Source organism: Phyllostomus discolor, chromosome 7, assembly GCF_004126475.2.
Source record: "Phyllostomus discolor isolate MPI-MPIP mPhyDis1 chromosome 7, mPhyDis1.pri.v3, whole genome shotgun sequence".
Taxonomy (NCBI): domain Eukaryota; kingdom Metazoa; phylum Chordata; class Mammalia; order Chiroptera; family Phyllostomidae; genus Phyllostomus; species Phyllostomus discolor.
This window is the reverse complement of record NC_040909.2, coordinates 103,586,922-103,614,606: the sequence shown is the minus strand read 5'-3', so window position 1 is coordinate 103,614,606 and position 27,685 is coordinate 103,586,922. Positions and strand designations below refer to the sequence as shown.

Here is a 27,685-nt window from a genome sequence, read left to right as displayed (position 1 = left end):
CATCTTTCATTAAAATGAATGGTGATTGTTAAGAGCCCTTCTACCTAATCATTTTACTGGGTAATATCTTTCCATGTCTTTTTATTTATCCTCTTTCATTGTTATATTTACTCAATTTTTTCCACTTTGCTTTTCTTCCTTTCCATTTTGAAAGAAAAAAAAATTAAAAAAACTTTATTGTTGACACTATTTTAGATGATTTCATTTTCCTCCCCTTTGCCCACCTCCTCCACCCAGTCCCTGGCCCCCCTGGCCATTACCACACTGTTGCCTGTTTCAAAAAATCCCTTTTATGTTCTCTGCTACTAGTATTTGTTTCTGAAGGGTGAAAGAACATTGTTGTCTCTAGTGTGGAGCTCTTTTTTTTATGTTAGTTCATGTGTTTTATTAATCCATATACAATTACTTGTCTTCGGGTTTGTTAAAGCAATAGGCCAGATGATATTTGCTACAATAATGTCTGTCAAACTGGCTAGTCATAAGACTCCAGCATCACATCCATCTGAAGGGCACTCCCAACGCAGGTGACTGATTTTGCCATTCTCATGCACTTTGTAGTATTTCAGGACAGCCAGCTTACCCTTCTTTCACTTGTGCTTATTCTTCTCAGGAGTTGTGTAAGACTTCTTCCTTTTCTTAGTACTACCACGAAGTCTCAACACAAGATGAAGAGTGGGCTCCTTTTGAATGTTATATTTAGACAAAGTACGTTCATCTTCCATCAAAGATCAGTCTTTGCTGATCAAGAGGAATTCCTTCCTTATCCTGGATCTTGGGCTTTACATTTTCTTTTTATATCTTAGAGTTCAGCCTTGGGATGGATGGTCTTTCCTGTAAGGTTTTTCATGAATATCTGCATCTTGGCAGAGATTTCGCCATAGATGGTGGATCGTAATGTGGAACTCGTGAAAGGCATTTTAAAAACGTTTATGCCTGATTTTGAAAAAGAGTAACATGGGAAAACATGAGCTTTCATTGTTAACATTCTAGAAGTCCATAATATGAGGGTGTTTTCTGTGAAAGAATACTCTATGAGCTAAAAAAGAATAATATGCTATATAGCCTGGTCCTGAATTAGAGGGGGTCTAAGCCATGGCCTGTGGGCTGCACGCAGCTCAGGATGGGGCTGTGAATGTAGACCAACACAAAGTTGTAAATTTACTTAATACCTTTTTTTTTTTTGCTCATCAGTTTTCGCTAGTGTTTGTGTATTTATTTAATATGTGACCCAAGACAACTCTTCTTCTTCCAGTGTGGCCCAGAGACACCAAAAGGTTGGACACCCCTGAATGATCAAAGACAGGAAAAAATAAAATAGGCTATATGGAGAGATTTCTTGTTTTCAGTAGAACAGGACTTCCTTCTTTGAACTTGTTCTTGACTGTGTTCGGCCTGTTTTATAAACTCACGTATGGTATAAGTGTTCTGTAAGCAGTCATTGGATTGAAGTGAATGTACTTGTCTGTACCAATAAGTATTATATGTTCCTACTGGATGACTGTTTGCCTCAAATGAGATAAAGCATGTTAAAATAGAAGGAAACTAGAAAGTGTGAGGCCAGCATAGATATTGCTAAATAACCACATCATTTAGCCTTTGTAACTGAAACCTGCCTAGAAGTGCAACATACACAATCGCCACCACATGGGAGTACACAAACAGAATGATCATCCCATATGCTGATGCACAGACTGCAAACAACAGCTCCATTTACTTCATAGAACCTTCTGGCAGTTTATTGGATATTTGTTTGTTCCTTAAGTTCATCGCTATAAAATTGTTTAAGTATTTTTGGGAGATGGAATAATATAGGGGTCAGAAGACCTTAGGTTCCAGTATTAGACAATTTGGGTTTCAAGTTTAGCTCTTCCATGTGTAGTCCTGTGACAATAATCACCTGTGGGATTAGCATACTCACGTGGAAATTGTCATGTTCATTGTTTTTAGCTCACAAAGAGTATATAAAAAACAGCTATTATTAGCATTGGCATGGTTACACTTCACCATTTATGGACTTGAGTATGTGTCATCTGATTTAATTCTCCAAGGTCCCTGGACTCTTAAATATTTTGCTGTTTCCAATCTGCCATATTTTCTCTCCAAAAAATTATAATTTTTCTTAAAAAGTTAGAAATGCTGTTATCTTCAAACTAAAGTTGACTAAAAACATTTTTCCCAAGTATTTTACGGTTTTTGCTTATACTGCTTCTTCCTCCCCTCCTTTTTCTGTGTACTGTTTGACGAATGAGTTTTGTAAGTTTGCTTTCAGATTATCCTAAATGTAAAACTCGAATGTTTTAAGTGATAACTGATAACCTTTTTTTCTAGTGCTCTGGAATTGGCAACTAAGATAATGTTCTCTCCATCTTATTTTTTTCTGGTAATAATAGCCTTTAGTCACATCTACTTTCAGTCCTTGTCTTTCTGTCTGGAGTGAGCCCCATGCAGCAACACCTTCCCCTTTACCATTTTTTGCTGTTCTCTGAGTCTTCTTTATTTATGCTTTTTCATTGTTGTGCCCAACAGTTCTGCTTATATTCAAGTGATGGGAAAAAATAGTTTTATAATCAGGTAAAGAGTGTTTTTTTCCAGTAGACTCCTCCTGATGGCCAGCCTTTTCTTGACTTTAATTAACATGCACTACAATCTATTTTTAAGATGTATGGTTCTGTGTTTTGACAAAGGTACACAATCAAATGTACACAGACAAATAATAGTTATGTAACTACTGTATATAGAACAGTTCTATTACCTGCCCCCCACATTTTACTGTTTCATTTTTGTCAATCCCAGCCATTACTCTTAGCCCCTCATAGGCACTGATCTGTTTCTCTAGTTTTACCTTTTCTACTGTCATGTAAACGGAATCACATGGCCTTGTGAGTTGGCTGTTGTGTGTATCAGTATTTTATTCTTTTTTATTGCTGGTAGTATCTCATAGTGTGGTTGTACCACAGTTTATTTAACCATTCATCAGTTAAAGAATGCTTGGGTTGTTTCCAGGTTCTGGCAATTTTTAATAAAGTTGCTATAAAATTGTGGCTACAGATTGTATGAACTTAAATTTTCATGTCTTGTAGATAAATATCCAGGGGTGGGCTTGCTAGTTGGGAGGTAAGTTTAAATTTGTTCACTTTTAAACTTAGCTTGTTAAACTATAAGAAACCAAATGATTTTCCAAAATGACTGTACCAAGTCATTCCAAAATGACTAAAATTTTTTGCCTGTTCTAAAAAATTGGTTTGTTAGCGTTGAGTTTTGAGAGTTCTTTTTTTTTTTAAAGATTTTATTTATTTATTTTTAGAGAGGGATGGGAGGGAGATAGAGAGAGAGAGAGAAATATCAATGTGTGGTTGCTGGGGGTCATGGCCTGCAACCCAGGGATGTACCCTGACTGGGAATCGAACCTGCGACACTTTGGTTTGCAGCCCGCACTCAATCCACTGAGCTATGCCAGCCAGGGCATAAGAGAGTTAGTTCTTTATATTATATTGCATATTCTGGTCAGGAGTTTTTTTATAAGATATATTTATTTGTAAATACTTCCAGGGTGTAGTTTGTCTTTTCATTTATCAGTTTTTCTTTGGTGGATTGTTCTGAGCATTGATTTTGATTTCATACTACACCAGAAGTAAAAAAGTTTTAAAAGAAGAGCATCTCAGTATGCCATGTGCATTAGTGTACAGGCATGGTTTTCATTATCCTGTTTTCTTGTTTTCCTATTTGACTTTGCCCTTCCTTCTCCCCCCGCTCCCTACTCCCTGCTCCAACTCCACACACACTTATTTATTTTTAAATTAGGTCCTTTAGGACAATACAGTAAATATCTGGGCTCAAAAAAATCAATCTTGTCACACTTATGTTTGAGGGACTTTGAAACAGTGCAGCTGTATAGGGGAAATGAATTCTGTTCTCTGTCAAACTTGTAAAGAATTGCTTGTTTTAACAGCTACTGAAGATGGAAGCATTTATGCCATGGCCATATAGTTTGTCAAAACTGGATATGTTCCCGTGTTTAAAATATTTGGGATTTTCCAAAACTTACCATTTCCTCTTGATCCTTCCTAAGGAAGGCTTGGTTTCTGATTACTGTTAACCCCTACTTCACTGTTAAAATTCCTCTGAGCAGACTAAAAATATTTTCTCCATTTAGATAAACTATTGAACTTTGTACATGTTGACGTTCCATTTGCAAATGGTGGACATTTATGTTATTTGTATTAGGAAAAATGTATTTACATATAATTGGATGATTCCAGATTTCTGTATTAATGGAATAGGCTGGTTTTTAAGGTCTGTTAAAATAGATTTTCAGGGAAGGCTGAAGAAAACAGCATATTGTATTTGTTTTTGAATTAATGAAATGAGATAGTTAAGATAAAAGGGTCTCATTTTTTCTCATTGAAGAGCTAGAATTTATATAAACATGTGAAATGAATTAGAATTTTATAAACATAATTTAATTTTCTACTCAGTCATTTTCAGATAGCTACAGTTTTCATTATAAATGCATTCTCTGTAGAGACATAGTTTTGTTATGAAGAAGCTATTGTTAAACACTGATAAGAGATTACGATCAGGGTCATTTTATTTAACAATGCAGTTATTATCAAGGGTGGCTTTGGGTATAGTTTTAATTATGTCTTAATTTTTTTAAAAAAAATAAGAGGAAATATATCAGTCCTTTGATAACATGGAAATGAGTGATTTTGTGTTAACCTTGCCTTTTAAACAGGTGTATTGCCAAGGAACCCTTTTGGGGGGATGAAATAACCATGAACATAAAATCTTCCATTGACCTCTTTTAAAGCCTCATGTTCTGTAATTAACTACCCTTTAAATAAAAGGGTTCTGTTTGTACTACTAATTAAATTCGTAGTTAAGACTTGTAGGACACCACTTAATTTACATGTTGTTTTGTCTTGGGACTTCAATCATTTGAAAGGTGATATGAAGGTATAAATAGGGAATTTTCATGAAAATGTACTAGAAAAATATGTGCTAAATTCTCGGATAAATAACTTATCTAAAAACTAAACATATGGCTGAAAGCAACAACTCAAAATATTTCCCTAGCTGCTTATTAGTGTGTTACTTTAGGCTGTTTGATTTATCATTGACACTGATTTGATTTTGCAGATGTTAAAAAGCACTAGTATTTGCTTGGTCGTATCAGGTAGATTGGTTTATTTGGTGTAAGATTCTGGTATACTATAAATAAAAACTATTAACTGCATTTATTACAGTTAATTCAGAGTAGGAATAATTTTAACATGTATCATAAAGTTTTTGTGTCCATTTCTCTTTCCTAAAGGATTCCAGCAAAATGTATTCCAATAAAATACAGTTTAGTCCAGGAAGAGAAAGAGGCATAGCAAGGGTGGAATTGGGAAAGAGGGGAACTACAGTACTAGGCAAGATGAAGTGATCCACACATAAAAGAAAGTTCTAGGGCAGGGGTATGTGTGTTTGAAATAAGTACAGAATGATAAGCACAATGTTGATTAAACGAAAAGGTATTATTTATGTTAACAATGTTGTACAGCCATCACCTCTATCTAGTTTTAACAACATGAAGTCTTCAGTCCATGAACATGGAATGTCTTTCCATTTGTTTAGGTTTTCTTCTAATTCATTAAGTAGTGTTTTGTAGTTTTCAGTGTACATATCTTTCACCATATTGGTTAAATTTCGTAGTATTTTATTTTGAATACTGTTGTAATGGGATTATTGTAAAATTTCCTTTTGGATTGTTCATTTTGGTGGTATAAAGAAACACAACTGGTTTTTTGTGTCTTGATCTTGGGTCCTGGTAGAAGAGACATTTAAAATAAAATTTGAAGGATATGATTTAATATCCACACAAATGTGGGAGAAGTATATTTTAAGCACAGGAAGCTCACTGAGCAAGCATTTATTAAAGTACCTCGTATATGGGTAGTAGGGGAAACAAAGAAGAACTATATTAGGGGAAGAAAGCATATATAACTCAAAAAGAAAACATGAAACAGTGAAGTGTAGGAAGAGAACAAAGAAAAAAATAACTCTAATCCAGATTTAATGATGTTTTCTGTTTTGTGAAAACAACAAGCCTTTGTAGTCAGGCCATCAAATATTTGATTGGTTAAATGAAGTTCCTCAAAAGCTGGCAAGGCATTGTAGAAATGTAAGATGAAGTTATTTCTCCTATACTGTCAGTTTTCTTTAATTATATCTAGTTAACATTTATGGAGTGCCTATTATACACAGGACGTGATTCCAAGTATTTTAAATACACAATCTTATTTAATCCTTATGATGATTCCACAGTGCAGGTACCTATTTTATAGGTAAGAAAGTTAAAGAACTTGCCAGAAACTATATATTAGGGCAGGGCTGCTGGGATATAAGGAAAATGTATGGAGTGATGGTAGATAAAACTTGTGAATTTGAGTCAGGCCCAGATTGTGAATAGTTTTGAATATTAATGCAAAGGGCATAATTAGAATGCAGAAAGGATACATTTACTGAGTGCCTATTGTATGCCAGGCATATACCTGATCTTATCAAATCTTTACAGCTCCCATATTTGATAAAAGTTAGTCACATCCTTACTAACGAAACTCAGACATATTTTTACTCTCCTTAAATCATGGTAGTAAATGTCAAAAAGAAACAAAAAGCCTGACCCCTTAAAATGTTCTCTATCTACTGTACTCCTCCTTATTCTTTCTTTTTGACAATTATTTTTACTCCTTTTTGCTTTTTGATCATGTAATGAAAGCTGTCATTCCTGATAACAAATGGCAATGAAAACAAGAATTTTGCTTGTGATTTATCAATATTTTATTGCATGGGAATTTGATTTCCTTCTTAGGGACAGATGATAAAAACAAGTTTTACAAAGAATTATTTCTCAATTTTTTTTCCTGCAAAATATTTGTGGCCACTTTCTTAAAAAAAGTCAAAATCCCAATTTTGCCAATGAGTAAAAGATGTAAAAATTTCAGTTTTGCAAGAAGCTTATGGTTATTTGGCTAAATGAGAATAATTATGAACCTATTTTTGTATGATGACATGATTTTTGCTATCTAATCACTTTCAACATTGCTTTGTTGATAATAAGTAGCCCAAACTGTGACTTATGAAGACAAGTAAACTACATCATTGTTCCTAGAGCTCACTTTGCCAGACAAGGTCAGATGTGTGTCAAAGAGGCCAAGAATTCCCTAGGACTCTTCGACTTTATTTATTTATTTATTTATTATCTATTTCTGTTTTTAAATTGAATTTATTGGGGTGGCTTTGGTTAAAATTATATAGGTTGCATAAGTGATATATATTCATATATTACAGTTCTGTAATATATCATCTGTATATTGCATTGTTGTATTCAATACCCAAAGTCAAGTCTCCTTTTATCACCATTTATGCCCCCTTAACCTTCTAACCTCCTAGTCCCTCCTATATCCCCCTTTCCCTCTGGTCATCACTGTACTCTTGTCTGTGTACATGAGTTTGTTGTTTTTTGCTTAGTCCTTTCACCGTTATCACCCAGCCACCCAATTGCCCTACCTTCTGACAGTTGTCAGTATGTACTCTGTATCTATGAGTCTGTTTCTATTTTGATTATTTTATTTTATTCATGAGATTTCATGTGTAAGTGAAATCATATGGTATTTGCCTTTCCCTGAAGAGGATATACTAAGTGAAATGAGGATAGTGTAAGCAGCCTCTACAATAACTTCAAGTGTTTCACTTAGTATAGTACTCTTTAGGTCCATCCATGCTCCCCCAAAAGGCAATATACCCTTTTTTTTTATGACAAGGTAGTATTCCATTGTGTAAATGTACCACAGCCTTTTTTATCTGTTCATCTACTGATGAGCACTTGGGCTGCTTCCAAATCTTGGCTATTGTAGACTACTGTAAGTAATGCTGCAATGAACATAGGGGTGCATGCAATCAACCCATTGTCCATATCTATGATTCTGATTGTATTCTGTTTGTGTGCTTCATTTGTTTTTTAGATTTAATTGTTGATAGATATATGTATTTATTGCCATTTTATTGTTCATACTTTTGATCTTTTTGTGAAATAAGTCCCTTTAACATTTCATATAATAATGGTTTGGTGATGATGAACTCCTTTAGTTTTTTCTTGTCTGGGAAGCTGTTTATCTGCCTTTCGATTCTAAATGATAGCTTTGCTGGATAGCATAATCTTGGTTGTAGGTCCTTGCTTTCCATTACTATGAATATTCTTTGCCAATCCCTTCTAGCCTGCAAAGTTTATTTTGAGAAATCAGCTGACTGTCTTATGGAAACGCTTTGTAGGTAACTAACTGCTTTTCTCTTGCTGCTTTTAAGATTCTCTCTTTATCTTTAATTTCGGCATTTTGATCATGATGTGTCTTGGTGTGGGCATCTTGCATCCATCTTGTTTGGGAGTCTCTGTGCCTCCTGGACTTGCATGTCTATTTCCTTCACCAAATTAGGGAAGTTTTTTGTTTTTTCCATTATTATTTCAAATAGATTTCCAATTTCCTGCTCTATCTCTTCTCCTTCTGCCATCCCAAATGATGCTAATGTTGGGACACTTGAAGTTGTTGTAGAGGCTGCTTACAATATCCTCAGTTTTTTGCGAGGGGAGATTCTTTTTTCTTCTGTTCTGATTGGTTGTTTTTTGCTTCCTTACGTTTCAAATCATTGATTTGATTCTCCGCTTTATCCATTTTACTGTTGATTCCTTGGACACTGTTCTTTATTTCAATTAGTGTCTCCATTTTTAATTGGGTCATTTTTATACTATTGAGTATCCACTTAGTTCATTGAGCATCCTTATAACCAATGTTTTGAACTCTGCATCTGAAAGATTGCTTACCTCCATTTTGTTTAGTTCTTTTTCTGGAGTTCTGACCTATTGTTTCATTTGGGCAATGTTTTTTTGTCTCCTCATTTTGGCAGCTTGTGTTTCTGTGTATTAGGTCGAGCTGCTATGACTCCCTGTCTTGGTAACATGGATTAATGTAGTAGGTGTCCTCTGGGGTCCAGTGGCACATCCTCCTCTATCATCCAAGCTGGGTACTCAAGGTGTGCCCTCCGTTTAGGCTGAGTACACTCTCCTCTTGTATTTGAGCCTTGATTGCTGTTGGCAGCTCAATGGGAGGGATTTACCCAGGCCAGTCAGCTGCAGGGACTGGCTGTCAGCACCGACTACGAATCCCTGTCCTCTGTGGAGGATCAGCTGTGCATGGGCCCACTCCACAGAGCAGGGCTCACTTCAGCAGCGCTCTGATGCCTGCTTGTGTTCTCTCTGGGGCCACTTGGCATAATCTATAAAGTGATTTGCAGCTGGCTGCTTCTTGTGCTGGGCTAGGAGGTGTCTTAGCCATAGTAGGTTGTGAACCAAGGCCAGCTGCTGCTAGTGCCCAGCCTGGGGTTACTTAGTAAGGTACTGGGGCTCACTGTGGCCAGCTGCTGCTTGTTTGAGAGGATTTTGGAAGATCAGAAACCTGTGCCAAGACAAGTTAACCACTGGGTCAGCTGGAAGTTGGGTGGGGCAGTGGAATCACCAGGGGAGGACAAACAGTGTGAGCCAGATTGATGGAGTTTCAGATAAGGTGCCTGTTGTGCTAGGTGACTCTGGATGGAAGGCTCTGACGAGGAGCAGTGGCCTCTGCTAGTAGTTCTGTCCTGGAGAAAGTTGTCCCTGATGCCAGACACTTCAGTTCTTCACTGTATGCCATTGGTGCCTTTTAAGCTACTACCCTGGTGCTGGAGGTCAGTGGAAGTTAGTCTGAGTAACTCCTTGTGTGGACCCTATAAGAGCAACTGCCTGGGAATCTAGTAGTTTCTTCCACTGACTCAGTCTCCACTGGTTTTTACAGCCAGAAGCCATGGGGCCTGATCTTCCTGGCACTGGAACCCTGGGATGGGGAGGCTTGGTGTGGGACTGGGACCCGTAACCCCTGAAATATCGTTCCTGCATTTTATTTGCCACATGTGAGTGTGAGACCAACCCATTCTGTGTCTATGCCTCTTCTACCAATCTGGACTGGTGTGGTTTCTTGACTTCTGTGGTTGCAGGACCTCCATTCAATTCAATTTCTTCCGGTTCTGAGTGATGGTTGTCCTATAGTTTAGTTGTAATTTTGATGTGGTCATGTGAGGAAGTGAGCCATGTTTACATGGGCTGCCATCTTGGAGGTACCTTCTTGGGTGAAATCACAGCCCCCTGGTCTGGGAATACAGTGGCAACACCAGCTTCTACATCACTCATCTCTGAGGACACGCCACATGAGCTCAAGGCCTTTCCAGGAAACCTATAGCCTTTGTTTTAGAGTCTTTTTTGTCAGATATCAGTATTGCTACCCCAGCCTTTTTTTCCATTTTGATTTACATGAAATATTTTTTTTTATCCCTTTACTTTTAGTCTCTGTGTATCCTTTGTTCTTAGGCTATGCTGTTGATTTTTATATCGTTTTGTCTCATTGTCAACTAACAGGGAAACCATTTTGCTTTTAGTGACTTTGGCTTGTTGTAAAAGGTTAATTAGCAGAAAATTGTGAACCACTTGCTTTTAGGAACAAAGCTATTTATTTGTAATTATTTAACACGCCTTTACTGTTGAAATATGTGGTATATGAAAATCTCTGGGTTTTAGTCTTCTCATTTGGACATTTTCAAACATTGGAACATAACCTTCTGTGGCATTTTTGTTTTATTTTTTTAGGAGCATAGCTATTAGGGCACTGTGCTGATATGAGAGGGATTATTGTACTGTTTTTGTTTTGCTTGCTACGTGGATATGTATTGAGAGATTTAAGAGATCAACTTTTAAAAGGGGAGACAATGGCTATAAAACAATCTCCACAATTTTTCTAAATTCTAAGAAGGCACATAAAAATGATTATTGTAATTGTGCTTTTAGTCAGAGAAGTGTGCAAATGCTGAGCTCTTGTGTAAAAATAGTTTCATTTAAATAATTGTGTTCCTCCGTTTCTGCTGAAGTGGATATAATCATTCAGTTGCACTCCGAGTCGCAGAAGAGGTCAGCACACTTTGATAAAAATTCTTCAGAATGGGGCTGGCAAATTTAAGTTCACAGTCTGTATTTTACTGTTTATAATGTCCATAACAGATATTTCTAATTACTCATAGCTTCTCTGTGGAATTTTTGACATGCCCTTGGACGCTTTCTCAGCCCATGGCTTTAGGCAGTACGTATTTCGGAATTCCTATGTGACAGGATATCTGTTTGCATCTTTTATTGAATATAAGTTTCATGAGAGTAGTTTTCTCCTTTTTCATTTTATTCTTCCTTCTGTCTGTAATGATTAGAATACTGCTTTCCACAAAGTAGAGACTCAAATGTCAAAACAAGTAACTGAAGGGGCAAATATCTGTCTTAGTGTGAGAAAGGCAAGCTGGAAAACTCTTTGTTTGTTTAAGCTCAGAATCTGTTCCCCTTTAGGTGGGTGTTTGTGTGTTTTTATTAGCTTAGGTCAGTGCAGTCTGTCTTTGGCTTTGAATTTAATGCGTGTTCTTTATACTGAGTCTGGACGTGGGCCACACGTTTGGTTGACGCCTTATAGTAATGGAGATGCAAGTACATTTGATATGATAGTCTTGATCAGTATTCATTTCCCAATATATAATAGCTTAATTTTGTTGAATTTGCTTTTAAAATATTATAGACAGTGTGCTAATTACTGTGATGTCAATGTGGATGAGACAGCTGACAAAGCAAATATTTGAGGACCAACATCTGTGCCAAAACACCTTTAATTACAGTAGGCTATAATCAGCCTAACTTTTCCCATAAATAAATTTGTTATATTGGAACTGTTGAAATATCTGAGATTAATAAACTATCAACTTTATTTTCAAAATCTGTGCTAAATGAAGAATAAAGATCTTTTTCCACTCTTACATTATATTATTTTTAAAGATTGCTGTTAGTCAAACATGTTTTTCATAAACTCTCTTAACATTAAGTAGATGCTTTTTTAAAAAAATATTAAACTCTAATTGTTTTTATCTAAGAGATTGCAATATTTTCTGGTGGATACCACAGTCAAGGAATTTTGTAATTGGAATTTGGAAACATAGTGTTAAATTTACCAAAGATGGAGGAGGCCAGACATCCTCAGTGCTTAAACTGTTGGAATAGGGCTGTGTCACATTTTAAAATATATTCTAGATTCCTGTATTATAAAATACAGTTACTCTGTGCTAGACAACATATTTACAAAGCATATCTTTTGAGGATTGTATGTGCCACTGCCTGTAAATGCACAGGTCATCTGAGTTTCCTCCTACAACTACCTTTGAGAGAGTCTGTATGAGAAGGCTCAGGCTTCCAACTGATTTGTAGTTAAATTTGAATTTTGTTCTTTCTTTGAGATAACTTACAACCATATCAAAACGTCAAAATACATAGTTACTAAATCAGATGTATGATTTGGTATTTGAAAATATCACGTCTATATGGTGATGATTTTTACAAAAAAAAAAAAAACTAAGTCATTTTTTTTAAAAAACATGCCCTGATTGTCTAAGACAAAGTGAAATGGACACATCCTCATATTATTTGTGATGCTCTGTAATGGATTTGAAATTACAGCTGAAACCTTTGTCATACCCTTGGGAAAGGGTAGATTGTGCAAATAAAGAGAGTGATTCCTTTTTTAAGAGGAGAAATGGTCTTCTTTTGCTGATTACAGCAACATGATGGAATCCAGAGCTAAAGTCTTGGCAGGAACTGTATGTAATTAAGGAGATTAAAAATGAAACTGTTTTTCAAGTAGTTCTATTGCTAAATTTTATTTACCATGTTTAATAGTTCATAAGGGGCAGTTTGTTTGTAAGGCATGCCTAAAGCTCTTATTGAGAACACACAGGAAGTCAATTAGAGGACAGTGTACAAGGATACATAGTCAAGTATACTTCAGTTGCGTAGGTCAGACCGTAATAATTACCTTTAGAGTTTTAAATAAAGGAGGTTATCAAGGTTGGCCACTCTTATTGTTGGTGACTTTTGTAAGGTAAGGACAGTGTGTGGCATAGTCAACTTAAAGACATTCGTGTCTTTAGTTAAATCACTGAATTCTCAAGTCTAAACCTTTGGTTTTTTTTTCAGTGGGTTTCCATTTTTGAAATGGCTGTATCATGATTTTTTTTATTCCTGAGGTTTCTTGCATTCATTATGCTAAAAGAGATGGTTTAGGTTTCTTCAAACACAAGTTGCTTGGTTTTCCTAAACATGTTTCTTTAATGGTAATAGCCTGTTACCATGAAATGACTTTAAGCTTATTGCTATAGTTAATTTGTTAAAAAAAATTTTAAGTAAAATTTTAGTTTGCATTAACTGTTGGGATCTAACAACCTAATGTCTTCAAATTAGGAAAACTTGAAGCTCTCAAAAGTAGTCCATTGTTAAGTATGAGAACATACTAAAGTGTAGGGCAATTTGAATGATCTGTTATAATACTACTAAACATAGTAGCTGTTGTAGATGCTTCTTTATAGATTTAGTGCTAAGAAGATGATTAATATGCGAGGCATTCTTCAGGAAAGTCTGGGAACAGCATATTGTTTTGCTATTGTACAACACTATGTTTACACACACCCAGCAGATAAATGCTACATGTTGCTCTGTTAAAAATAATGAAGTGTCTGGACATAGAGCAGTATATTATAAGTAGTTGTTCATTAGAGCTACTAATACTGAGGAGGAGGATGTAGTTGAGGTTATTAAAATAATATCTTGGATAAATCCCTCAAATTCCATCATGCTAGAATTGAGGATGGGTTAAGAGGGCTTGTAGGAATTTTGTAGAGGCGTCAGCTCTAGGATAAATTAAAAACCCTTTTATAGAGAGTAAATTTGTGGAAATTAGTACTGCAAGATGGGATATGAATTGAAAAAATCATAAAAATTATATTCACAGATTGTATATGCATAACAATAATATTTGAAAATTTTGAGATATTGAAAGTGTATTTCTTCCATTTGAAAAGTGGCATGAAGTTGTTACTGAGTGTTAGACAGAATTCAGGGTTAATGGAATGCTGACCTGACTGCACATGCCGTCACTTTTCATGTTAAAACTCGGGAAGCAGGGTTGTCATGACTGGAGACCACCCAGAGTGTGTAGTGGGCCTCTTGATGCCCTTTATCAGGTTAGAGAAGTCTCCCTTCAGTACGTACCTAGTTTGGTAATCATTGTTTTCTATTTTTTCTACTTTGCCTCTGGTGATAGGAGTCATGCAGTTTTGCTGATGCTGTTAGGGGATCTCAGGTAAAAATTCATTTTAATGATTAGTATAGGCATTTAGTTTTTTTCTGAGGCTATTTTGATCGTGTATATTTTTCTAGAATATTATTCATTGCTTGCAAATACTGGCATAAAGTTGTTGTTAGTATTCTTTTATTATTATTAAAAGTCTGCCATACCTACAGCTATAATTATGCTCTCCTTAGTTCTTTTTGCAGCTGTTTTTTTTGCTTGATTTTCTTGACATCATATTTTTAAAGTATGGACTTTACTCTTCAGTCGTTATTGTACATCCAACGTAATGCTCACATATAACACACTCCTGATTAACTGCTGTTGGGCTGAGCATGAGTTTAGTTCTTTTCTGTCTCTGGTCAGTACTGTGCATCCATTGCAAGTTTTTCTACCCTTACCCTCATTCCCTCCAGGTAGGCATTTTCAAATATTTTTCCTCTCTTCTATGCTCTTCTAATTAGTTATCTTATCCAATCCAAGGTTTTACCGATCAACTTTATTTCGATAGGTCCCAAATTTATTACCCTAACTAACCTTTCTTCTATGCTCTACACTGCTTACTTGACATTCCTCTCCAGGTAGCTTGTTTACACCTTCTATTCAACACAACCGAAGTGAAACTCCTCATTTCCCTCCACCCAAACCAGTTTTTCCTCCAATTTCCTGGTTTCTGTTAATTGGCACCGTCACTCACCCAGGCTCAACACATCAGTCATTTTGACTCCTCTCTGTTACCTTTTACATATGCTTGTCTCCTACACTCTGTGCAGCCTGCCTTTACACGGCTCACTGTACACGTGACAGCCCTTCGCATTCCCTCCATCACCACCTATACTCAGACCCTCAGCTCTTTGTGTCTGGGCTGTTGTGACAGCTCCCTCCCTGCCTTGTTGACTGAGTCCAGTTTATCTTCCACACTGAAATAAGATTAAACTTGCTCAAGCCTGGTAATCAGACTACTCTTTAAAGGCCCTGAGTTGCTTTGTTCTTCCCACAGCCTTTGCAAGTATGTACAAACTCCTTGGCTTTTTCAGTCCTCCATAGTAATGCCCAAATGTACCTGTCTTGTTTACCTCTCCCTTACCACCTTACCCATACTGCATTCCAGCTCCAGTGTTCTGTCTACTCTGCTTTCTTGAGTTTCTTCTGCTCAACTGTTTGCTCTTTAAGGAATGCCCTTTCCCTCATCTCTGCCTGTGAAAGGAAGCTTACCAAGGGCAATTTCTTAACAGTTTTTGCTGGGTTCAGTAACCCACAAAATGCTTTTCTTGTTCTTTCTGGAGTACTCAATCTCATTTAGTATTATAGCCTTCTGTGTACTTGCATAATAGATTGTAGTAAATAGACTATAAACTCCTAGTGGGTAGGAACTGTTTTTTGGGTTTTTTGTTTTTGTTTTGTTTTGTTTTAGCTTTTTCTATCAGCAGTTAGCAAAGTCAGGAAATACCAATTTAAAATAATAAGTGAAAAAAGGAAGAAAATACTGAAATGGTTACAGCTGTTTATAGTTTCCTTCAGTGAAACTTCTTACACTCTCTTCCTAAGAAGTTGAACTGCCTTAGTGTGAACCAACCATGTAGAAGCACTAAACATAGCCTTTCCAGAGATGTGGCTGCAAGTGTACATCACGGTCCTGGAGTGACGGGTGCTGCCTTCATGGCACAGTAAAGCTTCTGCTTGAAGGTTGCCCAGAGGCATCGTAGTAGACACTCTGGACTCCTGCTTTAGCAGGGCTAGATTCTCTCTCCCTCTCCCAATTTCTTGTAAGTGAAAGATTTCAACAACTCAAAATAATCTTGTAAATTTTAAGACAAAAGTTAATGCATGTGAATTCAATATGGATTTATACATGTAAGAAGTAAATTCTACTATTTTTGTCCCTTTATCTGTAGAATGAAAGTGATCAAAAAGAAGAGATTAAATTTTGTTCACATTAAAGAAAACCATTTTAATTAGGCACATGAAATGTGAATCTGCCAGTATATTTTATAGGAATGGTATGGCAAATATTAAAATCACCTGCTTGTATAGTTGAAAAATCACAGTTAAGCTGTCCATTAACCTGTCAGCAAATTTAACTTAAACAATCCAACGTAATAAAAGATTTGGGAATACAATGGACAGATGTATATAGGAATTATATTAACCTAACAGTTTGAGTACAGAGACAGACAGACTTGCTCACCCAGTCCTGGTTCTATAGCTTTCACTCCTTCCCACTTCCTGGCCTTCCACAGTATTTGTTGAGTTCTTAACATGATCCGGGCACTGGGCTGGCAACCAGTGTGAATGATGAAGATCCAGAAGCTGCCCGCTTACAGCTTCTAGTCCAGTAGGCCTCTCCAACATAGATATATATGATAAACAAAGGTTCCTACTTTATAAAAAAATTTCTTATGATACCGTTTAGTTTTTTAAAGGCAAAAGGCAGCTCATGTTCGGATGGATAGTGATTTCAACAATAATCAGAAATTTAAGCTTTGGCAGTATAAATATACTGTGCTCAGTGCAGACACAAACCTTAATCTGAGTCTGTTTCCTTATCTCTGTAAATAGGGCTGTTAGGAGAAATAATGAATGTTTAGCAAGCACTTGGCTACTGAGACCCAGTGGCTGTACACAGTTATTTCAAAGCCATCCACCAAGTCAGAATGGCAGGTGTAGTGGCCTGGGGAGAGCGAGGGCCAGAAAAGCAGGGTCTTTGAAGCTTTGAAGGAGATGTAGGTAAAAATGTTCTATGAAACATTTTATTATTAAACAAAGGTGGCCTTGTGTAGATTTCTATACATTTCAGAATGTCATAAGAAACCATACAAGTTTTGTTTATGAACACAGTTAAGTCAATTATTTCTTGATTAGAGTAGTGTATGTATATATATCACACCCTAGTTTTGGATTCCCCTCAGTACAGGCAACAAGTGTCATTTCATAGCACAGCCAGCACTGTAGTTCTTTGTGTTTGGGTGTGAACTGTGGGAATGGAGAGTTGCAGTTTGTGTGGGGAGAAAATGGTGAGCGTGGGGCCTGGGTCTAACTGCTGTCTATCCTCAGCTCTGCCAGCTGTCCACATGAACTTGAAGTCATCTTTTGCTCTACCCTTTGGCACTGTTTGACCTTAGGCAAGTCACCTGGACTCTTATTGCCTCAGTTGAAAAGTTTTGAGGGTGTTAGAATAGATCTCTTTCAAGTCTTTAATAATAATAGTGTGTATATATATATATATATATATATATATATATATGAGACTTGGAGAAAACACTAGGCAAAGAAAGTTGGCATTGAGATTCTTTGTGAAACAGTTAATGTTTGTGCTGCATTTCAGAGTTTACAGCTGACACAAATCTAAATTTTAAGGAATTCATTTTAATAGCATTTTTCCAAGGTACGTGGAATGGGTCCTGATATTATATGTATTCAGGGTTTAGTTGCTATCACACTGCTGCTGTTAATTGTTTTTGTGCTTAATGACCCGCCCCCCCACCCCCACCCCCGAACCATGCCCCCAGAAGAAGACAAGATAGTACATACACGTTGGAGTAGTAGTTGGTGCGTATGCCATTCGTCCTCTGAGGGGAAAATTACACTAAGTGTGATTCTTTAAAAAGTGCTTTGAAATTTTATCTGGCTGAAAATTTAATTTCTAAATTTGAAGACAACTTCTGAGCAGAGCAAAATGTATAAACTATGCATGGCATGTTTACAAATTCTTTGAAAGATCTGCCTGTGAAGGTCTTTGGAGTGATTATTATCCCAGCATTTCCATATGTCACACATTGCCTTTTTACCCCTGGGGTAGTAGCCATATTGCGTTATTTGTGATCCTTTGGAGTTGTATGAAATGATAATTTAACTTTTCAGATGTGGTTAATCTACAGTCCCTGCTTCCTAACTATTAACATGCATGGCATTACAGGCTTAAATATTTCCAGGTGTGATTGGGGAACTTGGAGAGTAAACTACTTTTATATTATCATGGCCACTATAATTTACTACAAAACTACAGCTTTGTCATCAGCAGTTGAAAAGCGCATGTTAACATTAACTCCTCCACTTGAGACACATTTTACATTAAATAAATTAACTGTCTTTTTGAGACAGTTAAAGTGTTTATAATGCTATTTAGAACTATGTCTTGTTTTTTGAATGGTTGAACTTTTGTTAATGAAAGGCCTTGATTTATATAATTTTGATTTGTTTCTAAGACTTAGTACAGTTTGGGAGTTCTCTCCCCTGTTCTGTCTTTCTCTTTGAGAGCCTTTCCTTGCCTCAGTCCCACTTTATCCTTGCCCTGGGCCAGAAAGAAGCCATCCTTTATCCTCCACTCCACAGCTTGTCCCAGCTCCTGGAATGGAGTTGCATTTTCTCCATAAAAGAGTCACCATTAATCAATGCATAAGAGGACCCATTAACTCGCCTGTTGTTATTAGTAGTAAAACTCCTCAGACATCTAGAGGGTTTGTTGTTAATGGACACATAAGAGAAGTGATGTTCTGCTTTGTAGCCAGCCAGAGGAGGAGTGAAGTTCTGGGCAGAGGTAGCAGGTGAGAGGAATTGAAAAGCCGTGGGCTAGCCCTTGGTTAAGAATGGCCCACTGGTTAGCTCTACTGGCACTCACTGTTCCTTACCCAGGGCTGTTTTCTTTCAAGCTCCGAACCTGCCCTCAAACTTTTAGTTTTATCCTGGTCTTCATCCACTCTCACACCTTCCCCACTTTTCCTCCCCGATCATCTTTCCTAGAACATTTCCTACATCGCCAACTGCCTTCCCACTGGCCCCCTTGGGAACCCCTGCCCCACTCAGTGGGAGACATGATAGTCTCTTACTGTCCAGGAAAGGGGGTGGGGACATATTCTCTATCCCTCTTTAGCAAGGTGGAGGTAGGGTGAGTTCCTGATGCGCGTTGTGGGGATTCTGAGTTTTCTCAGTGAAATGGTTTCACTCATGCTGGTTAGCTTTTACAGAATTGTAAATACTGTACTCTGGTACAGCGATTTTTCAACCAGTGTGCCACAAGGATTTTTAAAACATGCAAAACTGACTGTATAGTCAGGGGCACTGACCTCTTTTCTCTTAGATTGTCAACTTAAAAATGACAACAGCCAACACAATAATAGCTGTATGGTATGAATGCCCTGTCTTGAACCATAAGTATATAAGTCATATAATAGAGTTGTATCTTATTGGTCATGTTGCACAGAAAGTTTATGTCTTATTGGTTAATTCTTGGTACCAGAAATCCTTATATACAAGCATAGGCACCTGAGTTTTTAAAAAGTCACTTTGGGCCCTCACCAGTGTGGCTCACTGGGTTGAGCATTGTCCTTCAAAGGGAAAGGTTGCCAGTTCAGTTTCTGGTCAGAACACATGCTTGGCAGCTTGGTCTCTGGTCAGGACAAGTGCAAGAGGCAACTGATTGATGCTTCTCTTTCACATCACTGTTTCTCTCTCCCTTTCCCTCTCTCAAAATAAATACATAAAGTCTTTTTTTAAAAAGTCATTTTGGTGCAAAAAGGATAAGTAATTACTATTATTTTTGTAAAACAATCAAAATTATACCTAATTTTTTGTCAAATCTACCAAAAATATCTTTTTCATGTGTTGTGGAATTTTAGTAGTTAGTTTATGTGTACCATGAAATGAAAAAGTTGAAATTGCTGCTATAGTACTATACAAATAGAATATATGGATTTAAAAGACTTTTGTTGCTGGTCTGAGTCAACCTAATAATGATTTGTAATACTGTTCATATGAGAGAGTGTTACAGGTCACAAACAGTCAAGCTAAAATGAATTTTTAAAGCATGTTTTTCTAGGAAGATTATTTGGTCTTGTGGAACTCATGTTGAATGTCTTCTCTGTCGCTTTTTCTTAATTCTGAATTAGAATGAAAGGTACAAATATGGCTCATTCATAATGAAAGCGAAGATACGGGTCTTTTGTCCTCAGAAGTTTACATTGGTCACTCATTTTAACCATGCCAGTATAAATCATCGTGGATCACTTCAATTTTTGTATCACCTTTGAGATGTTAATAGTACAGAAAGATTCATCCATTGTTTTAGCCACTTTTGACATTCTAGGAAGGATGTCTTGTATGGCAGAATGAAACTTAAGGACCAGAAAGGGCATAAGTAGAAATTTTGCACCGATTTCTTTTACAGAAAAATAAATTTTAAAGTAATAGTTTATCGGAGGCATTGAATGAACTTCAATTCTACTAGTGATTTTGTCCCTTGAAAATTGTTTACTGACTTAATGGGTTATAAGTATAGGCATTTCCTTTAATACATTTAAATGTATTTGCAGTGAATACTGAAGTAATTCAAATTTATTGACCATAGGAGGATATTAAATATTTATTTTTTCTGCTTAGTGCCTGTAGTGAAATAGAATATAAGTTAATGGTTATTGGCTTATAGGCTGTTATTTCTGAAATACTATCTTCATGTACTTTATTCAGTGACATTACGTATATTTTGTATGTGTTAAATAGCAAATATGTAAGGAATCTACATTAAGTAAATTTTGCTGCTTAGCTAAAAATATTTCAGAAGAGATTTTTAACTATGTGGTATGTATGTGTGTTTATGTAAGTTGTGTATTACAGAGAAATCTGTATTTTAAAAAACAAACAGACAGAATGAAATAATATTGTATTAGTACTAGAATGTGTGTTCTGGCACACCTGCAGTATCTAATGCATTCCAGAATGTTAGAAGCTTGGCAGTAATTCAGCACATGAGAATCTGTGGCATTCACATTGGCTTAGTATTAGGATGATCAAATGAAAAATACATTTGTAGATATAAATCATAGGAGCTAATTTATTTGAGTTTCCTCCAAAGTAATGATAATGCAGTATTAATCATAAAAGTGTCTGAACATGAAAGTAATTTTATTTGGATTGGTATACACATTAGGAAGAACACAAAGCAGTATTTTCAAGTTAGGGAGGGGCAGGGGAGTGGGGGCCATGGGATGAAAAAGGTGAATGGGACTAAGAGGCACAAACTTCCAGTTATAAAAATAAATAAACCATGGGAATGTAATGTATAGCATAGGGAAAATAGTCAACAATATGGTATAATTACCTTGCATGGTGATAGATGGTTACTAGACTCAGTGTGGTGATCATATTGTAAGGTACATAAACATTGAATCACTATGTTGGACATCTGAAACTAATTAAATATTGTATGTCAACTACACTTCATTAAAAATAATAAATGTTATAATGTTAAAAAATTTTAAAGCTAAAAAATTTAAAGGAGATAATATAGAATTATTTCAAATTTTCTGAAAAGTATATGTTAAAAATTGACTTACAAAAGCTAATTATTAGAACATTGATTTTTCTATAAGCCCCAGGGGACTGTTTGAGAGTTTTTTTGTTCTGTTTTGTCTATTATTATTATGTTGATTTCCAAAATGCTGATATTGACTCCATTAATGTGGTTAATTTAAAAAAATCCAGATAATTTGAATTTTAAAACTATAAAGAACTTAATTTAAAAGTCATTATTTGTTAAAACATACATCATTTAGAAAAATTTGGTGGGTTGAATAACTACTTCTGTGATTGTTTCATGTGAAGTAGTAGGTATATTACTTAGTTCTGTAACAGTTAAGGTAATACAAAACTTACTTCAAATACCAGCATCATTCCAAAAAACAAAATTTTTTTTTTAAGAGAAAGGAACTTCAGGCGTTTTTTAAATCAGTTGTAGTTTGGAAGTTACTGCCATAGAAGAGAATGAGATCCATATTGAATTTTGTATAATAGAAACGTAACTTCTGCACAAAATGCATTGAGAAGACAACATGCTACTGAACATGTATAATTAAATGAAGTGCATTTGAGCATTGGAAAAGTTGGCCAGTGGTCTTTCTTTTGTCCCTTCTATATGTCTCTGCCAGTGTTGCAGACAGTCGTGTAGCTTTGTTCCCCATTCTTTGCTTCACCAGAAATTAGAATTCACTAATTAAAAGAATATAAACAAATATGAAGCTACCAAGCAATAAATTTTAGTACCAAATAGAAACACTTCTGAGTAATATGTTTTCTTATCTTTGTTAAAATATCTGTTAGTAATTAAATCAATGAAGGTACTTTTTTTCTGGGCATGCATCATTACACTACAATTTCACTGACTTTATTTATGGATAATTTCATTTGTGGTTATGCGTGTGGATATTGAAGAATACACATTTAGAAGTTGGTTGAGGTACCAGGATTTCATTGTGCCTTTGCAGGATTGGTCATTTTTTGTAGAACTTAAACAACCTATTTGTATGTTATACAGATACTCGTATAGTGCTTGCCATGGGACAAGCATGGTTCTAAGTGCTTCATTAATATTAACTCATTTACTTGAAACCTGATAGCAGCACTCTGAAGTAGGTATGATATTACCCCTATTTTGCAGATTGTCCCACACCTAGTGTGGGAAGAGCCACAACTTGGATCTCAGTAGTCTACCCCTAGAATTTCTGCTCTTAGTATACTCTGCACCTATCCAGAGAGACCTTTCTTTCAAAGTTGAATCCAGAATCTTTTTGTCAGACCCCTTTCTCCCATGCTTTCCTTGAGCAGACAAGGGACATCAGGAGGGACATGTTGGCAGGAATTACCTCTCACCATCTCACTCTTCTAGATGTTCGGGAGGCAGGCAGTGTGACAGCTGTTGATGGTGAGTGACCCTGATTCAGCTTTGTGAGCAGTCATTCACAAATTCTCATTCTAAGTAGAAACTTTTCTGTCTCTAGAATGAATTCTACTTGTCCATCCTACAGATAGATCTGGGGGCAAGAATAAGAGCTGTGTTCAAATTAGTGGGAGAAGCGAGGGCGATGGAAGAAGAGAGAAACAGTACTGTTTCTTGATGAAAAATGAGCCCCAGATTGAACGTCACACGTGCCTTTGCTAAGGGGGCTGCTTTTCTCAAGGACACCTTGACTAATATATTCTAGGTTGAGCAGTAGCAGGGATATAATTACCTGAGAGTGATTAGTGATTCTTCTCAGCATCGCTGGTGTGCCAATGTGTGCATGTGTGTGTACATGGGCATTCTTCAAGTTTTCAATATTTGGTTGCAACCAGGTGTTAAAAAATATGAGTGAGTTTATGTTGGCACTAAGCAGTGGTTTGTTTTGTGAGTAGTTCCTGGTCCATGGCATCTTTACACCCATAAACCTGTCTCCATCAGTATTGGTAAGGGACACTTGTCTCTCATTTTCAGATGACTTTCTTGCCCTTTGTGCCCTTGACCTCCCTCCACACAGCCTCCTCCAGAAAGACTTTTGAGTCATCTTAAAACAAACCCTTCAATTGTACACTCATGATGAACTTCATAGCAGCATTGCTCATTGTAGCCAAAATGTGGAAGCAACTCGTTGTCTATTGATAGATGAATAGATTAAAAAATGTGATCTATACAGACAATGTAATATTCAGCCTTAAAAAGGAAGGAAATTTTAACATGCTGCAACGTGGAGAAACCTTGAGGACAGTATGCTAAGCTAAGTAAGCGAGACACAGAAAAACAAATACTGTGTGATTGCAGTCATGTGAGGAACCTAGAGTAGTTAAATTTATAAAGGCAGAAAGTAGCATGGTGGTTTCCAGCGGCAGGGAATAATGAGGAGGGGGGAATGGAGTTGTTTAATAGGTATGGTGTTTCAGTTTTGCAAAGCAAAAAGTTGTGTAAACCCTGGCTGGTGTAGCTCAGTGATGGATATTTCAAGGAAGGTACTGTGCTACAGGTTATTATTTTTTTTAACTTTATTTATTTATTTTTAGAGAGGGAAGAGAGGGAGATATATATATAGAGAGAAACATCAATGTGCAGTTGCTGGGGGTCATGGCCTGCAACCCAGGCACGTACCCTGACTGGGAATTGAACCTGCGACACTTTGGTTTGCAGCCCGCACTCAAGCCACTGAGCTACACCAGCCAGGGCTACAGGTTATTACTATTAAGGTAACTTAAAGGTCAAGTTAGAACCACCTGCCCTTAAAGAGGTTCATGTTCTAAAAGTGAAAGTAAGATGTATGGACTAATAGAGCTAACATACAGAACAGAGTCTGAGAAGCAGAATGAAGAAAGTTTTGTGGAAACACAGACTAGCGAGGTCTCCCATATTTTGTCATGTACAATGTGCACTTTCTTACCCAAACATTTGAAGGAAAAATGAGGGTGCCCATTATACATGGGCATAATACTCCCATGTATAACGTGGACAAAACTGTGGGTGAGCATTATACACAGCAAAATGTGGCAATTCTCAAATGTGAGGTCAAGGAAGGATCTTGAAGTAGGAGCAGAACCTTGAAAGATGGGATGTATGTTAACAGGTAGAGATAATGGGGATATGGATCCAAGGTGAATACTAGGACACAGGTAGATACAGGGAAGGCCAGGGTGATCTCTGCTAGGAAGGCAGTGAGCTTGCTGTCAGAGCACAGGATGCATGTGGCTTGTAGTAAGAAGACAGCAAAGATAGTTGTTTGGAGCCAGATCATGGAGAATTTTGAGTGGCTTGTTAAAAGAGTTTGATCTTGGTTGTGAAAGCAATGGGAACTAATGTCGTTAAAGTGGTAATGACATGTGTTTACACCATCAGATCAAGCTGACAAATGCAGAGTTAGGAAGCAGGAGGGTTGACTTGATTTGATTTGTTTGTTTAATTAGAAGCCTGGTTTGGGTTTTGGTGTCCATCTGAATAGGAAATAAAGTTGATAAATAAATAGGGAGGATACAAATTAAGGCTTAAAAGTTAGCCAAAAGTGTTAAAATTGATTCAGTTCACAGTATAGAGCCACTGAAAAAGTCTGAGCAGAGTCTGACATGATAAAATCTATCTTAAAAGATTAGTTTGCACAGAATGGATTTTATAGACAAGAGACTAGTTAGTGAAAAGGTTATTCAACAGTTAAGACCTTGGTTGGGGTAGTAAAGCAAAATCAAAAAGAGAGATTAGTACAAATTAGAGGAAATGGTGAAAGGAAGGAAGACATGAAATTCACAATTAATAAGCATGTTTATGTGCAAAGCATTTACTGCATGACAGTGTAACTGACCAGCATTACCTCCTCTTGGAAAGTAGGAATGCTATATTGGCCAGGAAGGGGTCTGTTGTGAAATGGCCAGGGGTGGAACCTTGGCTTTAGCAGGCCAATGGAGGGGTCTAGGTGACTTTTAGGACTGACTAATTGACAAGTGTGGGTGATGGTCTCCAACAATGAACTGACGGTGTTGGCTGTGTCCCACAGTTACCTACACCCGTGGTTCTCAAACCTACCATGGCTTAGCACACTGGTGAATTGCAAACCCTTTAAGAAAAGTGCTGTGAAATTTTGTGTAAACTTTTTTTTAAAGATTTTATTTATTTTAGAGAAAGGGGAAGGGAGGGAGAAAGAGAGGGAGAGAAATATTGATCGGTTGCTTCTCACACCCACGTGACTGGGGACCTGGGCTGCAACCCCAGCATGCACCCTGACTGGGAATCGAATCAGTGACCTTTCAGTTTGCAGGCTGGTGCTCAACCCACTGAGAAACACCAGCCAGGGCTACGTGTAAACTTTTTACTGCACGTGGATATTCACATTGTCTAATCATGTGTAAATAAGATCTTTACTGAGCATGTTATTCCTATTCCCTGTGGTTTTGGAAAAAGGAAAGGATTGCTGTTACTGAGCAAGAAGCCTCACCTCTCAGCCCAGTACAGAGGACAGATAGCAGGGCAGAGCTGATGCAGGTCTGGGACTAGTGTGTCACCAGTACCCTGAGATACCCATAGTTGTGATAGTGAATGTTTCTAATTATTTATTCCTCACTTCATTCAATGTGGTTTTCAGTCTTTTAATTCATTCTAATCTTTGAACAAGTCCTGGAAGCAGTTGGAGAAGACTAGTCTCATCAGCTCTTAGGTAAATGCTGCTGCAATCATATTGACGTGGATAAAACTAGAGCATGAAGAAAGTGGAATTTGGATATAAAACCTTAGGTTTTAATTAGTGCTTTGCCACTAGCAGTGAGAACGTAGGCAAGTTCATTTAATTTTTCTTCGTTTCTTTGTAAAATGAAGGTAATAATATTTACCTTTCAGGCCTGCTCTGGTGACTTGAAGCAATAACTGTAAAATGTAGGCACTGGACTCTATGAAAAAACATGATTGATGCCCCACTTCCAAAATGCAAGGATTTCAGTGCTTTTCACTTCAGTCTGTATCGAGTGGCCACATTCCAGGTTTTGTAAAGCATGTGTTTCTCTGAACTATGGACCCTTGGAGTTTGATCTTTGAGGACTAAGTAGACTTAGAGTATTCAGAACACCAGAGCAAGCATTGATCACTGTGAGTTATTTAAAATGAAAAAAAAATGATACAAGCATCAAAATTTGCTGTTAAAATCTATTTAAGTTTATTGTATATCATATACCTTAATACTCACTACAAGGTTTCTTTAAAAAACACACACAGACACAAATGCTCCCCCTGCTCCTCTTTAAAACAGTAGTAACAATGGAACTTATGACTAACATAGTCAAAATGGGATTTGGCAGAAATTTCTGTCAACTTTTACAAAAAAAAATATTCATTTTTATATCTAGAATTAAGAATAAGTTGGGAAGAAGTTTTAGTCAGACCAGCATTCTTGAAATAGATTCAGGATCATATTGTAATATATTGTGAATAGGCGGTTTTCTTTTACTTATTAAGCATAGTTTTAAACCTGCTTACAAATCAAGCTATTTTAATTCACAGTAAGCTAAACTTGGCACAGATATTCTTTGCTCAAACACAAATGTAGTTGTGTTTTGTAACTGAAAAAAATTGACTAGCTTTTTCTGTTTTTTAATTCTTACATACTGAAAAAAAGTTAGAGTATTTGTCCAGTTTTAGCTACAAGCAATTGTGTCAGCTTAATTTCCAGCCCTTTTTAATGCCAGTTATTGTTTACAATATACTGTGTTTTTAGTAAAATAGTTGATTTATACATTTTTAAAATGGCTTCCATCATCACATAGTGACAGCTTTCCATAAGTATTGTTTTTTGAAACCTTAATAAAAGGATTTATGTAACATGAATATAAAAGTGAGTCCTGTTGACTTTCAGGGGACATTGCATTCTAACTTGTCAGTATCTCTGTTCATGTCATGCTATAATGCACAAGTTATTGTTTAAAACTGTAATTTATGTGTAAAAACGCAGTGTTTCATATTGCTTTTGCTGGGACCATAACATCGTAATGATTTTTTAAATAATATATTTGATTGCTGCCTCACTAAATATGAGACTTTTCTTTAGAAAATTAATGTAAACATTTAAAGCTAAAATTTAGCTTAAAATAAACTTAAAGTCTGATTTTTACTTTGGTTTCTCTGGTAGTATGCAGTTTAATACCACAAA

General features: G+C 36.5%; 1 protein-coding gene and 1 pseudogene across 2 annotated transcripts in view; one reads left to right on the top strand and one right to left on the bottom strand.

The window, feature by feature from the left end:
- The window catches only part of NCOA2 (nuclear receptor coactivator 2), a 284,984-nt gene that overhangs the window by 43,480 nt on the left and 213,819 nt on the right, over positions 1-27,685 (top strand). The gene's annotated exons all lie outside the window — the stretch shown is intronic.
- Positions 296-1,670, bottom strand: LOC118501726 (annotated as a pseudogene).